This window comes from Balaenoptera ricei, chromosome 5 (genome assembly GCF_028023285.1).
Source record: "Balaenoptera ricei isolate mBalRic1 chromosome 5, mBalRic1.hap2, whole genome shotgun sequence".
NCBI classification, from domain to species: domain Eukaryota; kingdom Metazoa; phylum Chordata; class Mammalia; order Artiodactyla; family Balaenopteridae; genus Balaenoptera; species Balaenoptera ricei.
Genome location: NC_082643.1, coordinates 125,423,475 through 125,440,906, shown reverse-complemented (window position 1 = coordinate 125,440,906; position 17,432 = coordinate 125,423,475).

The following is a 17,432-nucleotide window of genomic DNA, read 5'->3' as shown; positions in this document are numbered from 1 at the left end:
ACAATAAACCTACTCATTTAAAGCATATGACATCATTAGTACTCTTTTTATTCATTCTAAAATGATTATTTAAATTTACGATGCCAAGGACAACAAACAGGAATGCCATTTTCGATATATCCTTAAGAGCACTGGGTCATATTGCCTCTCTCTGTATTTCTTTCTATCTATCTATCTATCTATCTATCTATCTATCTATCTATCTATCTATCTTTATATTATATACCTATAATTTGATAGGCAAAATTTTGTCTCACTGTTGTTCTACTCATTTGTTAATTTAATCAATATTTATTGACTATCTACTATGTTTCAAAAATTGTTCTTGGTATTAGTTAAGTTGCATTTCTTTGAGTTGTAAGATTATAAATGTTTAATATTTATTTTTATTAACTATATTTTCTCCTTGAATCTGACAATCATGTTTTTCCTTTTGTTTTTTCTTCTGTTGTTGACAATCATGTTACTCTGAATCTGGATTTGTTCTGGTTGTTTCAATAAAGTAATAGTCATCCAGAGGGGAAATTCATATGATTTTAGAATCAATAAACAAGAAAGAGAATGATGGTTCAATTGGAGAATTGGTTTTAGAAAAATAAATTCAAAGGTTTAGAGAAAATACAGCATGATTCCATGGCATCTTACTGATGTTTACTTTCACAGAGACTAGTGCAGTTCTGAATACACAATAGGTCCTTGGCAAATATGTCATTTGCCTTCTTTGTAACCCTCTGTGAGCCTCCTTTACCCTGTTCTGAACCTCACTTTCTTCCGCCATATAGTGTGGATGAAAATAATGCCTGCCTCAAGAGGAAGCTTCAAGGAGAAAATGGGTTGTTTTATCATCTAAACAGCATTTTAGGAATGTGAGGGATGAATAGTAGGAAGTTGTGTTCATGTTTTCATTCTCAAATAAAATGCTGAAATACATTATGATGCTTGAAAGCCTTGCCAGTTTTCTCACTGGAATTTTTCTGTTGAATAAAGTAGACAGTCTACATGGTGGAAGAAGACATTTTCCTGCAGTGAAAAATGTTTTAAAAGGTTTATTCATTTTGAATAGAAAAAAAAAAAAATAAAGCTAGTAAACATTTTTATTTTCCCTGAGCTTGACCTTATACAAAAAACAGATGTTCCACCATGGACCAAAAAGGGATTAAAAGAGCAGAGAATAACACTACGAATTACTGGCAATGACAAAGTTGCATGAGGTACCTGACCAGGCACCAGGAAATTTGAAATAGTAAAAGACTAAGCAATAATTTAAGCTGAGTCCATGAAGTAAGTAACATAGTCTAGATAATTAATACCTGGTTGGTCATTATGTATTATGTTTTTATTGTGGAATTTGGTGTGTGAATATTTTCTTAAGGATTTTTATGAAAGAGATTGGTTCCTGATTTTCTTTTCTTACAGTGTCTTTGTCAGACATCACAGTTGTGGTGCCCTCATAAAACATGTAGGGAAGTGTGCTTCATCTATTTTTTGGAAAAAAAATTGTGTATGATTGATATTATGTCTTCCTTAAATTTGAGAGAATTCACCATTAAAACCATCTAGGCAGAGTATTTTCTTTATGTGGAAGTTTCTGATATATGATTCAGTTCTTCTGATGAATATAAGGCATTTATATTTCCTGTTTCATCTAGTATCATATTTGGTAAGTTGTGTGTTTTTAAGGAATTTGTCACTTTTATCTACCAAGCCAAATTCATTCATATAAAGTTGTTCATAGCATCTAAAATCCTTTTAATTTCTGTAGGATCTGGAGTAATATCCTATTTTTCAATCCTAATATTAGAATTTTGTGATTTTTCTCTTTTTATCTTCATTACTCTTGCTAGAGTTTATAAATTCTGTTAACCTTTTAAAAAAATGAACTCCTGGTTTTGCAAAATTTTTCGGTTGTGTCTCTTTTCTATTTCTTTGATTTCTGCTCTTATTTCTTCCATCTGTGAAATTTAATTTTTATCTTTTTTGAGGTTCTTAAAATAATCTTATGATAACCTTAAGGTAATCACAATGGCTCCTTAAGGTAGAAATTTAGATTATTAATGGTAAGCCTTTCTCTCTTTCTAATATGAGCATTTAATGGTATAAATTTCCTTCTGTGTACTATATTAGCTGCATGCCACCAATTTTGATATGTTGTATATTCATCAGCATTTGGTTCAAAATATTTTCTAATTAATGATTTCCTCCTGGATCCATGTGTTATTCAGAAGTTAGAACTTTTCTAGATATCTTAGTGATTTACAACTTAATTTCATATAGTCAGAGAATATAATTACTAATACTGTCTAGTCCTTTGAACTTCATTGACACTTATTTTATGGCTCACTATGATTTATCCTGGATCATAGTTCATGTACACTTTTAAAGAATGTGGATTCTGAACTTGTGTTAAATGTTCTATGAATGTCTGTGAGGTAGAGATGGTTGATGGTTAATTTTATGGGTCAACTTGATTGGCTAAAGGGTGCTCAGATACCTGGGAAAACATTGTTTTTGAGCTCATCTGTGAAGGTGTCTTAGGAAGAGATTAGCCCTGAATCAGTAAACTGAGTAAAGAAGATCATCCTCACCAATGCAGGTGGGCATCAATCAATCCTTTGGGAACTTGAATAGAACAAAAAGGTGGAGGAAAGCTTAATTTGCTGTCTCTGCTTGAGCTCAGACACCCATCTTCTCCTGCCCTGAAACATCTGGGCTCTTGGTTCTCAGGCTTTGGGCCTCAGACAGGAACTTACACCATCAGCTACCATCACCCCCAACTCCCCTCCCACCCATTCTCAGGCCTTTGCACTTGTACTGAATTATAACACCAGCTTTACAAGTTCTCTGGCTTATGATAACAGACTGTAGGACTTCTTGGTCTCCATTATCATGTGAACCAACTCCTATAATAAATCTCCTCATATATATATATACACACACACACACACACACATATATGTGTATTCTATTGGTTCTGTTTCTCTGGAGAACCCTACTAATAAAATAGTATTAGTTATAACTTTTCTTTTCTTACTGTGATTATTTTTGTTTACATATTATAACTACTGGGACAGATGTGTTAAAATATGATTGTGATTTTGTTTTTGCCTATATCTCTCTTTTTATGTATCAGTTGTTGCTTCATTTTTGTCAAAACTCAGTTTTTAAGCATATACACGTTGAAATTAATTCTGCCTGATGTATTAACCCTTGTTAGATAGCAATTCAGCTCTATTATGAATAATATTTGTATGATATGTAATTTTTCATTCTTTATACTTGCAAGCTCTTTGTGCCTTTTTAGTTAAAATGCATCTTTTAGGGACAGCATATAGTTGGGTCTTGCTGCTTTATAAAGATCAACACTGTTTGCTTTTTAATTGGAAAATATAGCCCATTTACATTTAATGTAACTATTGATACAGTTAGATCTAGGTGTGCCATTTTGTGCCCTTTTTTTTCCCCCTCATATGATTTTGTTGTTGTTGTTGTTGTTATTTTTCCTTATCCTTATCCTTTCCTTTCTTCTTCCCTTCCTTCTTTTGAGTTAATCCATTTTTAGTATTCCATTTTGATTCCTCTACTGGCTTTTCAACATATCTCCTTGCAATTTTTTTTTAGGAATTACAGTATCTATCTTTAAGTTATTACAAACTACGTAGAGTCAATATTGAACTATTTCATATAAAATATACAGGAGCCTTGTAAGAATGTAATTCAATTTACCACCCCATATTCTCTGTGCTTTTTTGGATATATATACAAGTATCTATATCTATATCTATATCCATCTATCTATTTATCTATATACATACCAGTAGATCTATATATCCAAAATAAATTTAATTTCTGTTTTATACAGTCATACATCTTTTAAAGAAGTTGTCCTCCATCAAGGGCAGTTTTGACTCCCAGGAGACATTTAACAATATCTAGACATATTTTTTATTTTCACAACTGTGAGAGCAGTGCAGCTGACAACTAGTGGATAGAGGCCAAAGATGCTGCTGAAAATCTTACACTGTACAGGACAGTCCCCCAACACAAATAATTATCCATTGCAAAATATCTATAGGGCTATGGCAATGAAGTTTAAACATATAGGGCTTACTTTGGTTACTTAGAGTTTCAGCTAATTAAGGACATTCCTTTACCATATTCAAAGTTCCTCCAAACACAACTTTTACATTCGGACTTAAAGTTTTAAACTCTCTAAGCTCATACAAGGTATTTATTAGCTCATGATCAATCACTGAGTTTGCTGAGTGATTTAATTATGTTATGTGATTTCACATGAGGACTTTAAAGGCAACTGGAAAGAATCCAGAGTTCCAAACAAGGGAATCTCCATTACCAACTGTCTTCTTTTTCTTCTTTCTCTCCTGGTGTGAAAATATCATCCAAGTAATCATTGTTGGGTTATCTTTTTTAGGAAGAGTAGACTCATGCAAATCTAGCAAATTATGCTTGCATATTAATTAAATCCTAATAATTTAAACCCTTTTGCACAAAATTATTACACATTTCTACAATGTATGCTTTCCTTTTTCAGATGATCTCTATCAGCTTTATTAGACACTCTGATAAAAATGATAATGAAGTAAACTTGAGAAAAGAGCACAGGATTTCAAATTAAACCTGGATGTGAATCTCTGTATCTATCACTTCTTAAATTCACACTTGTCCTCCCAGCTCTCTTCCAAGCCTCATATTATCTTTTTGTTTTTTAGTCTGTAAAATGGAGATAATACCTATTTCATAAGGTAGTTAAGAAACACCTTCTACCTAGTCTAGGACAAAAGAAAGAATTTAGCCAGTCCAAGGCTTTGTACTACCTTGGGAATGTAGTTTACTGGCCCTGTGACTTGGCTCCTGTGCATGAAGGATAGTAAACTGAAGCCTAGTAAACTGAAGCCTCTGCTGAGCTGTCTATTACAGGCAATTGAACTCATGCCTCTGGAGACATAGATCAACACTACTGAGATAAGGTCCAGATGCACTCTGTCACAGGTCACTCGTTTCAATTAAACCTACAGTGAGCAAGGGCAATGGTAAAGAGTGGCCACTGAATCTTTCCCCATCTTCCCAGGGAAATGCATTGAGTTCATTCTTGGAAGAGATTGGATAAACTGCAACCTGCAGCAAGTCAACTCCTTATCCAGATGTCACCAAGTCCTACAGCTCACAGACCTCCTGAATTGCTCAAGGAAGGCTTGGTTTACTGGGCATTCTGAGATCCATACAGGAACAAAGACTTTAGGTCCAGGCAGTAAGCCCTGTATTTTACAGGGCAGCCTCAAAATTGGCAGCAGTACTAAAGTCACTTTCATACCAGCTCCAAAGGTTGACGAGAGGGACCTTCTCTAGTCCTGGGAGAACCATCAAATCGAAACACACTTGCTCACATAAGCACATGCCCTCAAACAAATGGCATATCTTCCACCTCATTGGTTGACTGCCACAGCTGCTGTCCCGACGGGGTATTCAATCAAGCAAATGTCTTCTGTTTGAAGGCTGTTTCCACCTCCAGTCAGGCAGGTTGTTTTTAGCACATCTGACAAAATAGGCCAGATCTGCACAGCAACCTTTGAGAGGAAGTGCAACAAAAGACATCCAGCTGTGCTGAATTAAAAGGTCTTCATTCATCACCTTCCATCAGTCAAAAAGCAAAAGGAGGCTGACGTTATTTTTAAGAAATTTAAGGGTGTTATTATTCACCTGTAATTAAAAAGAATGGTTTGATTTGGCTTATAGCCTGGAGGAGACTGAATGCTCTTATTTTGCCAGGTTATGAATTTTTCCAAGTAGTGAATAGGCTCTGAGAATGAGGCAATGAAATGGAGGAACTTCATAAAGTAGAATTTTCCTCAACCTGTATTCACTTGCTTTTTTTAGAAAATCAGTGTTTCTTTACCTTTGCTCTTCTGCTTAGGAGAAGTGCTCCCAAAGAATAGAAATCAAGTGTATTTTGAGTCCATCAACATGAGAAATTCCATGTAAAAGGTTTGAAATGTCCCAAGAAGACCAAATCTGAGGACATTTATTACAAATGCACAAAGTTGCTTTTCTCAGATATACTACATATTCAGAAAGAGTAGAGAAATAAGGATTTCTGTGTTATATAGTGAAAAAATACACATAGTAAGAAAACTAGAGATAGTCTTTAAATATTTTTATGCATCCAGAGGACGGATGTAAGGATTTGCCAAGAAGTTTTTTTTTGTTGTGTTTTGTTTTATAAATTTATTTATTTATTTTTGGCTGTGTTGGGTCTTCGTTACCGCACACAGGCTTTCTCTAGTTGTGGTGAGCAGGGGCTACTCACTGCGGTGGCTTCTCTTGTTGTGAAGCTCGGGCTCTAGGTGCACGGGCTTCAGTAGTTGTGGCAAGTGGGCTCAGTAGTTGTGGCTCTCGGGCTCTAGAGCACAGGCTCAGTAGTTGTGGCGCACGGGCTTAGTTGCTCTATGGCATGTGGGAATCTTCCCGGACCAGGGATCGAACCCATGTCCCCTGCATTGGCAAGCGGATTCTCAACCACTGCACCACCAGGGAAGCCCAACTAAGAAGTTTTTTAAAGTAAATTCTTCTTCAACCATGCTTTTTATTCCTGAAAGTGTTTAAGGCAACATGAAGACACATTAAACACAATGTTAATATTAATTGAATGAGTAAAAGGAACTGCAAAGTAGGAAATAAAAGATGAAGCTGGGATTGAAGTATATAAGCCAAATAAGTGTGCATCAAGTCCCCAGGTAAGCCACACATGTAGCCCTGACTCTCCTAGCAGTCAGTGCAAAGAGGGATCTAAGATCAGTTATGTGATTTGTAATGCCCACCAAATTAAAACAGGAGAGGCACACCTATTTCTCAAGTATCCTAATTAGCATGGTCTGACAGGCCTAGGCTTTGGAGGGTGGGGAATAGTTCCCAACTGTGTACTGGGAAAGTTAAAATTTTTCAGTAGCAATTGTAATTTTTTGTATTTTCAGAGTATTTGTTTGTTTTTATTTTGATATCAACAAGGCTGAAAACAAAACTTTCTTTAGGATTGCCAAAGTAGTTGTTGGAAGTCAATAGAGAGTAGGTGGCCTGAACGCAGGCTTGGCCAGCAGGAGCAGCGTGTAAGGACAGTGTCAGGCATGGGCGTGGAGCCCAGTGATTTGGGGTTTTACTATATCCCATCACACTGAGCAATGTACACTGAAGTGCAGGAAGGGAGAGGATGGGGCTGCTGAAATTGAAGCTGCTTGGATGCCCTATATACTATTTGGTATTTTGAAAACACTTTACACTTGCCAGTAAGTAAAGCCAGATGGGATTCAAATAAGTTTACCCAATATATCCTGGCTTGCTGATGTGGAGAGTCAGGTCTGATTGATTTGCCCAAGAACTTTCAATTCCTACAGAGCCACCATACAGCTTTTTACCACTTCCTGTGTATCCAGTGGGCCAAAGAGAGTCCTGGAAGAAAACAGAGACTCCTATTTCCTGTTCTTGGCTCAGTCCAGCAGGTCACAGAAGCTTCTAAACAAAGGAAGAAATCTCTCTCCTTTTAACTTGGCTGGTTCCTTTTGCAGTGATTTCTTACAAAGCTGCCCTTGGCCAGTTTTTTCAGACCTACTGCCTAATTTCTATTAGGCTGTTTTTATTAGTCTCAGGTTATTTTCCTGAACTGTTATGAAAAACAACTTTTCCCAGCTTATTCATAAGAAAGAGCTGTGTAAGAATCTGGAACCTAGAATAGAACATACATAAAGTTTGCATAGGTGTATCCTCATTTCTAAGCAAAACCAAAATTGTTAAAATTTTTTGCTGTATCTAAGATGTGCATTTACATTTATTTATTGGAGTAAGTTTCCTGAACTTTGCTGATGAGGAAAATCATCTCATTTGGGTTATTTGTTTAAAAACCACATTGCCCAGCCCTACTTGGACTTACTGAATAAGAATTCTTCAAAAGGGTCTAGGCTTGTGCATGGGAAATTATGGCATCAAAGACTCTGGAACTTCATGAAGCCTCAATTCAAATCTGACTTCTGCTACTTAATAGCTGTGTGACATTGAGCAAGTAGCTTACCCTCTTTGTCCCTCTATTTCTTCATAGTGAAATGTAAAATGAGGATCTGCCCCCTTGAAAAATCCCAAGTTTAAAGGCAGTTTAGTAAAGAAGTACCCAGCAAAGGAAATCTAGGAGGAGCCAATGATAGTTTTCAAATCAGTCTATTTCTAAAAAAATGGGTGTTCCTAAGAAAAATCTCCTACCTTCTGATTAGATTCATTCCAGCCCTAAGAATGAGACTGTAATTTTCAAAAGAAGGGTGAATTCTCAGACTGCTTTTAGATATCTAGAAGTAAGTGATTATCAATCCCAATCACACCAAAACTTGAGTACAATTTAGAAAGTACAAAATAAATAGGCCACTTTGGCATTTTGTATTAGTCCTGCTTCCAAATATTTCCAATCTTAAATCCACACATTAACCTAACCACAGTGGGACTTTATGAAATAATTTAATTAGCTCATTTTTAAATAGCTCACCAAATTACAGAAAAGACATCATTTGTTTCATAGGCAAAAAATCTTCTACTCAAATGAACTACAAAATGATCTTCAGCTAAAACCTTCACAGAAATGACATGTTCAAGAAGACTCAGGCAGGATCTTGATCTTGACTGATCAATGGAAACATTGGGAAAATATATCAAAAAGAATAATAGAGCCAAGATACATAAATAATGACTGCATTTCTTAACACTTCACTGAAGCTGGTTGTTGACAAGCCAGATGGCACAGGTCATTAGTGCCTTTTGGCTTTGGTGTCCCTGCTAACGAAACTCAGGACTGGAAACTCTGAACTGAAATAGCACCACTATTGTTAGGGCCCCTCAAAGCAGAATACACTAGTAGGCCCTCCTGTAGCTGGGGAACAATGCCTTAAAATTCTTTTGTTATTCTGCAAGGCTACAAAATTCATCAAGTCTTGTCCTCTTTCACCCAAAGGCACTTTGGGGACTTAAGTTACTGTTTGCAGACCTGGGATAAATTCAGTCACATCACAAAAGAAAGAATTCAGTTCCATATGTTAATACACACCTCCCTCTAAAATGTAAATCAAGATTCAGGTCATATCTGGAAACAGTAATATGATTATGGGTCTCTTCAATAAAGGGGCCAAAATAATAATTTTTAAAAAAACAGGAATCTATAAGCTGTTAATCTTATTATGCAACTTGTTAACCCAATTCTGATGATTTTTGTTTAATGTGTAAAAACAGTTGATGCTTTCACATAATTACTGACAAAATATAAGGCATTTTATGTGAAACAAAATTAAATACTAAAGATAAAACTTCAGATCAGGGCACTCTTACTCCTATCTTCATGAAGTCTCTCCCTTAATATAAACCCCTGCTCCATTGGATGTCCTCCAGAAGCTCTGCTGGTCAGTGGAGATTTTGCCACTAGGAAGCTCTAAAATGGATTAAATCTCTAAATTATGATAAAGGTTCCTCTTTGTTTATTGAGTTAATAATAAAATACATCACTCTTAGTTGAGAGAAGTCATTATTTGGGTCTTGAAAAATCTCCTGAAATGGTTAGAGCTTACGTAAGTAACGAATCCAGAGCAATGTGGGACCTTGGAGTAGGAAGTGATTCTTGGGTTAGTACAGGTCTCCTGAATCCCAGGTTATTCTTTCCCTGTTCCCTCTCTTGGTTCAAAGGCAAGTCAAAGCAATAGTAAACAGTGCCTCCTGCCTAGAGCTGGCACTAGAAGTGTCCCGCATGTGTGATTGAAAAACATGGCAAACACAGCCAACAGTGGCTCTACCCCTGACTGCCTGTACATGAAAACTCTCTTATATATCCCATGCCTTTTCATAGATCATCACATACATAGCATTGGAAACCAAGCTGAAATCCTGGCTAAGGTCTCTACGGTCCTTGCATATTTTCACAGGCTATCCCAGTCTGCCCAGCCAATGTTTTGTGTGCTGAAGCTCTTAAAACCCACCTATGTTTGCAAAGTCTTATGCCTTCACTAACATCTGCTCCTTCACTTAAGGTCTGCCACCTCTATAGAAAATGAGGCAAAATTTGCTTGTAAAAAAGTATCACTTACCATAAACTGCAATGATCTTTCAGGGGAAAATCTCACAAGGCTTATGCCTAAATCCTAAAACCACCCAAAAACCCAGCCACACTCCACAACATAGACCACAGTATGCTGTCCACATTAAAGGCACACAGAGTCTCCTACTAAAATCCAAGGCCCAAATCCCTGACCCTTCCCTGGGTCTCTACATATGTGTTTTTGTCTGAAAATAACATGCCTTGATTTCTATTCCACAAAGTTCCCAAAGAATGAAACAAATACGCCAAGATGGAGGTGAAGGTGGCCTAATAAAGAGCATCCTTCTCATCCACTTAGGTTCTGTGCCCATTGAGAAATAAGCCAGAAGAGTCTGCTGATGAAGACCCAAACTCTCGTTCTACACATGTTAAGCTGCAGTAGGTCACTTGGTAAGGCAACTTAACTGCTTTGGTCTTGCAAAACTTACGCAAAGGAGATTTTGAAATTTGCAGAGCGAACAAACTTACCCAAGTCATTGCCTCTCTCTGAACTTGGTGGAATGAGAAGGAGAAATAAGATACCAGGCCCCCATTTGCAAGAATTTAATAGATTAGCCCCATCGAACCAAGAAGCAGTGCACCAATGACATATGCCCGCCAGTCAGGCAATCCCTTTTACTTCCCTGGGAGAAGTAAGGGTGGGCTGAGGGAGCAGGAGGGTTACACTAATGGAGGTTCCTCCAAATGGATAAAAATATTATGCTTCAGAGGTTAGTATTTCTACCCAAATACTTAGGACACATAAAAAAGTGTTTCTTTGCTTTTGACTAATTAGAGAATTAGTTCTATGCTCTCTTATATTTTTGCCCTTTCCAGAGCTTCTAAGAGGCTTAAAGCTAAGTGAATTTGTTTAATTATAATAGTTTTCTCTGCTATAGCTATTTGTACTTAAACACAAATAACACATCAAATACAATAAATTCAGAATCATTCCTTTATTTTATAAAATGTAAGCCTTCCATATTTCAAGGAATTATAAGACTTGTTCCACTCTGAGTCATCAATCAAATGTGAATTACCATGATGGCACATTACAGGACAACCCTTCAGGGACATAGGTATTCTGTCAATACAACATTACAAAAATACTATTGATAAGTTCTAAAAATAAATTGGTGCATATATTTTTTTTTGAAATTTAGACTTTGTGTTGTCATTAATCAGAGCTACAGATAAAAAGAAAGTAGGAAGGGATGATCAATAGCTATGAGTTAAAAGTTAAACAAGTTTCAAAAGTGTTTTCTTATGTGAGATATCAGCAAAACTTCTTTGGGGATGATAAGAAAAACACCGGTGAATTAAAGATACAAAACCCCTCTTTCATTGCAGGTCAGGGTTTTAACACAGCAGTAAGCTCATTCCTTTCTGAGAATGACTCAAAATTACCTTAAATCAGTGATAAAAATAGAGGGAATGAGAAGGAAATTGTCTTAAAATAAGTACATTTTATTTAAGCCCTTTGTTTTGGTCAAATGTCAGTGTGTATAGCAATATTTAGTCTTTCCAAGATTCTTCACAGTTTGATCCACTGACACCATGGTTTTCTTAATTTCCTGACCAACGGCAGTGAATGTGATTACTCTGCATGGCCAACAGCTGGTGCCTTTAACCTAGCAGATGTTTTTGTGTCTCAGTTGTAATCATCATGCAGACAGAGTCCAGGATTTTGTTTTCCTTTACACCCTTCTCCCACATGCAGAAACTTCCTTCAGAAGACAAAGGGAGTGTGCATAAAAACACACCACAGGGTGTGGATGGGTTTAATAAACCCAGTCTCCGGTGTATAAAGAGCATAAGTCTTTCCTAGTAGAGTAGGATTACACAACATCCATTGAAGTAATTTGAAATGGTTCCTATAAGACCAAAACCCACAGCCAACGAAATCACATAATCATAGAATATTGAACTTGGATGAGACCAGTACAGTGTGTGTGAAAACTGAGTAATATATGGGCACTCTTAAAGGAAAAAGTTATTTAAGCTCACACACCCACCCCCCGGTGTTGATTTAAACTATTTTTGTTATAATGGCACTTAAATATGTGCATAAAGAATATATATACCATACAGCAAAGTAAAAACTTCGCATGTCTCTCATTTCTTCAACTCTGGACTGGACAGAGACTATAGTGTCACTTACTATAAGTTGTAATGATCTTTCAAGGTGAGGACCATGCTAAGGTGTCAGCATGCCTGGGTGTGCTTCCACCTATGCTACTCACTGGCTATGTCACTTCGAACAGGCTACTTGGCCAACAAGTGCCTCATCTACAATAGTAGAATCCACCTTATAGTTGTGAAATTAAAAAAAATATATATATATTAGTAACAGTGCATAAGGTATATAAGTGTTCAGTAAATGATTACTATTGTTGTCATTGCTGTTTGCTTTCAAAACAACATAACTCCCAAAATTCAAACTTTATTTAATATGATGCATGATGTGAATTTTTTTCATGAAAGTATCTATATGGAAGGTAGGTTCACAGACCATTTTTTGAACAGAATGACCTTAAGAGCTTCAAGAATGTGTTCTTGAGTTCAGAATAACCAGACCCCACATATAATTCAAACTTCGCCAGTTAGCAATTTTAAAACCAATTTTAATAAATAACACTCTGAAGTTGTCTTGTCATTTCAAGGTGAGGTAAGTATTGTCACATTATTGAAATCTGCATTAAATGCATATTTTAGTTTAACCATTTCTGGAGTGAGGAGGTAAATTATACACTGCATTAGAGCCAAAGAAAATTTTTAAAGCTTTGATGGATTTTGCAATTAGATTTTTTTAAATTGAAGTATAGTTAATTTACAAAGTTTTGTTAGTTTCAAGTGTACAGCAAAGTGATTCAGTTATATACATATATAAATACATATATATACACATATATACATATATATATTCTTTTTTTTAAATTTTTGGCCTCACTCCGAGAAATACAGGATCTTAGTGCCCTGCAGGGATCAAACCCATGCTGCCTGCAGTGGAAGTGTGGAGTCTTAACCACTGGACTGCCAGGGAAATCTCTATATATGTATAGATATGTATATATATATATACATATATACATATATTTTCTTAATACTATGAGATTATCAACGAGATCAATATCACCGACCTTGCAAAATCACAAAGAAGTTAAGGCTTGGTACCTAGATTCCTTTCCAAAGTTATTTTTTTCTATGAAGGGCTGAAAAATCTACACTTCACTAAAAAGAAATAGCAATTTGATAACTTTTTGATGTGTCCCAAAATAATCAGGTTTGCTTTCTATGGTGATGAAGAAAATTTTCCTACCTAACACAAAAATGATAACATCTTTTTAAATAAAAATACTCATTTTGGTATCTACTATTTTCTCCTGCTAAATCTTATTACGTATGATGATAAACCATTCATTTGTCTCAGACATAACAACTGACCGATATTATCCCAGATCTACAAGGAATATATTTCAGAGGACAAAATTTTCTCTACTCTTCATGTGGGATCTAAAAGTAATTTGAAAGCTAATATGAGCACAATGCCTTTTCTTACATTTAGATACATAAAGCATCCCTAACATTTTCAGAAGTTCCAATCATGTCAAGCAGTTGTATTCCATCATTCAGATTTATAAATAGATGTTTTTAATTAGCAACAATATGTATCAAGGATTCCCACATCCAAGCTTTTCAATAATAAAACCCCTTGCTAATTAGACATATATATTATTTCCATTTGAAAGCAGTTTCCGTATTTCCAATCATTGATATTTACATCTGATTTTTTTAATGGTCTCTAACCACCAACTAAGAATACAAAAAAAAATCCTGTATTCAGGGAAAAAAGTTGCAACAAATAAAAGATGAATTAGAAAATAAACCTTTGAAGAAAAACTTGTTAGGCTAATGGAATTGATTTATATAAGATGGGCTGTTAACTAGATGGGTCTGTTAAATTTGAACTACTCAAACAAGGATGAGAGGAGATAGAGCTTATACTTTAGGAATCCTCATATAATATACATCTCTTTTAAAATATCAATACCATTCATTTCATAGACTTCTCTCTTACACAGGACCAGTTAGCATTTGACATGTAATAAACAACACTACCACTCAATTTATTCAGGCAACAACCATTTTTTTTTTTTTTTAAACATCTTTATTGAAGTATAATTGCCTTACAATAGTGTGTTAGCTTCTGCTTTATAACAAAGTGAATCAGTTATACATATACAATATGTTCCCATTTCTCTTCCCTCTTGCATCTCCCTCCCTCCCACCCTCCCCATCCCACCCCTCTAGGTGGTCACAAAGCACCGAGCTGATCTCCCTGTGCTATGCGGCTGCTTCCCACTAGCTATCTATTTTACATTTGATAGTGTATATATGTCCATGACACTCTCTTACCCTGTCACATCTCACCCCACCCCCTCCCCATATCCTCAAGTCCATTCTCTAGTAGAACAACCATTTTTTTTAGCTCATAAATCATTCAGCCAGTAGTTTGGGTTGTGTTCAGCCTGGCATCCTTCTGGTATGATCCAGGTTGACTGTTCTCAGCTAAGCTCCTTCAAGGGTCTTGGCTGGCACAGCTGGATCAACTGGACCCTCTTGCTACATGGTTTCTCATCCTCCAGCAGGTCAGCCTGATTGTCCACGTGGTACAGTTTTAAGCTCACTGAGAGAGATTCCCCAATATTCAAATGCTTTTTAAGCCTCTGTTTGCTGGTATCCCATTGACCAAAGCTGGTCACAAGGCCAGTCCACATTCAATAGAGTGAAGAAAGAACGGCTTCACTTCTTATTGGGAAGACGTACAAATATTGTCACTATTTTGCTATTTACCACATACACAATATTTCTCTACCCATGTTCTTTCTATGTAATACTTGAATATCTCTCAAATTCATCCATTTCTTTCTTCACGGAGATTCCTCAGAATAAACTACCATCATCTCCCATGGGACTCCTGTGGCAGCTTTCTAACTAGATTCCCTTTAACCGGGCTTGCTGCCTTACAAGAACACAGCCAAGCATTTTTTTTTTTTTAACACATAGATATTATTAAAGCCTTTGAAAAGCTTTCAATTATGTAACAATAAAAACCCAAGTCCTTACTATGGCCTATAATGTCCTCCATGGTCTAGTTCACACACTTCAAATATATGTGGCCTCCCGAAGAGTGAGCAAAAACAGGTACAGTAACAGGAGGGTGGGTGGCTAGAGACTTAAGCTAGTCTGAAAGGTTCTCTCAAGAAAGGAAATTCAGGCTGAGGTTTGAAAGATCTGTAAGAGGTAACTGGAATGAGTTAGGGAGAGAGGGTGAATATTTGCATCAGTTGCAATTTCGCATTTATTTCTATAATTCGTTACTTTTTGAAGGTTGAGATCACATCTGTTTTTCTCACCATTAAATCCCTGGTGCCTCTCAAAGTGACCGGCAAGTGCTTTAGCCCCAGTAAGAAACTTTAAGACAACAAGATTACCTTTTGAATAGCTAAGCAAAGCCTAAAATTTTAGATTTATATGAACATCATGATATTTTAGAATCACACTTCATTAATGCTTGAAACCATTATGTTTAAGACGTATGACATGTGTTTCTGGGATTGATATCCGGAATGAGGAAATTTGGGTTCTAGGACTAATTCAGCTATTACCCATCTGTTAAACATTCTTGGTCTCAGTTTCCTCATCAGTTAAGTGAAAAAGTCTGTGGACATGGTATCTAAATTTCTTTCCAGCTTTTAACATTATGTGATGCTATAATTCTGAGACTTAAACAGAAAATCTTAGCATAGGGATAAGCTCCTGTCAGAAGTGAATGCATTGTGCATTTATTCATCTTAATTTGCTTTATATTTATAATGTGTCTTCAATTTAAGTAGCCAGAGGATATAATTATATGTAAAAATCAAATTGCTTTAAATGTTAAATGTAGAGACTTTTAAAAATGCAGACAAAATGAAAAATAAAGCATAGAATAAACATATAATATGTAAACAATAGAATGAAATAAAATTAAATAACAATCCTCTCATCACAGCTAGTAGACTAACTGCCCTAAATTTGTGAACTACTTAGATGCCTTACATTCAGAAACAGGCTGAATTTCCACAAATTTTAACACATGGGACATGCTTATGAAGCATCTGGAAAATCCGAAAATCAAAACATGCACTTCAGCAGGACAATTTCAAAACAGTATAACCCAGAGGCTATGTCCCCCAAGCTGAGTGTGACAGGAAATAGTTGAGCCCCCGCATGTCAGGACAAAATTTCTGCAGCACTTCTCAATAGGACTTTTAAAAAGAGTAAAGCAAATAGACAACACAGCAGTAGGTATTTTTTTAATATATTTCAGATTTTACTCAAACAAAACAACATATGGGATTCTGAAGTAATTCTATAACGAATCAAATAAGATATTTTGAACCTCTTGATACCCAAAGTTATGGATTTTAGTCTCACGATTTTGTGAGGTTTCTGGGGTAAGTTCTAGTTTAATGAAGAATGTACCTGACCTAGGGTATCAGAAAAGTGGAGTTCAACTTCAGCTGTATGATGTGAACTTACTTCTCAATCTGCCATGTAAATGGAAATAGGTGGTAGAAGAGTAGACTCTGGAGGCTATCTGATATTTAATCCCAACTCTCCCTCAGAAAAAAATGTATTCAATAATTTTGTATTTGTTAAATGAAATGCTATGTATTTTGTAGAGTAGCCACTAAAGAATAAAAAGTTATAAATTCCAACTAGAGGATAGAAAAAATGCAGCAACAAAATATAACACAATCACAAAAGAAAGCAAAAAAAAAAAAATAAGAAAAAGTGATATAAAATAGCTTGTACAAATAGCACAAAAAAAGATAGTAAAATTTAATATCAGTAATTATATTAAATATGAATGAGCCATAATTAAAGGGCAAAGATAAAATAGATTAAAAATGCAAAAATCAAATAAACACTCTTTATTAAAGATGCATACTAAAAATAGGAATGCAGAAAGAATAAAAATTTAAAAGTTGGAAAGAGATATACCTCATAAATATTAATCCCCCTCAAAAATGAGACTTTCTAGCAATATCAGGAAAAAAAGATGTTACAGCAAAAAAAATTATTGTATTTCAAAAGGGTCACTTCACAATGAGAAAATATATCTATTACAGGTCACCAAGAGGTTATAAAAATTTAAACTTTACTGTATGTAATAAAAACAAATTGATAAAACTAGAAGAATAAAAATACAAATCAAAAATCAGAGTCAGAGATTTAACACAATTTTCTTTATAAGGATATAATAAAAAGGAAAAAA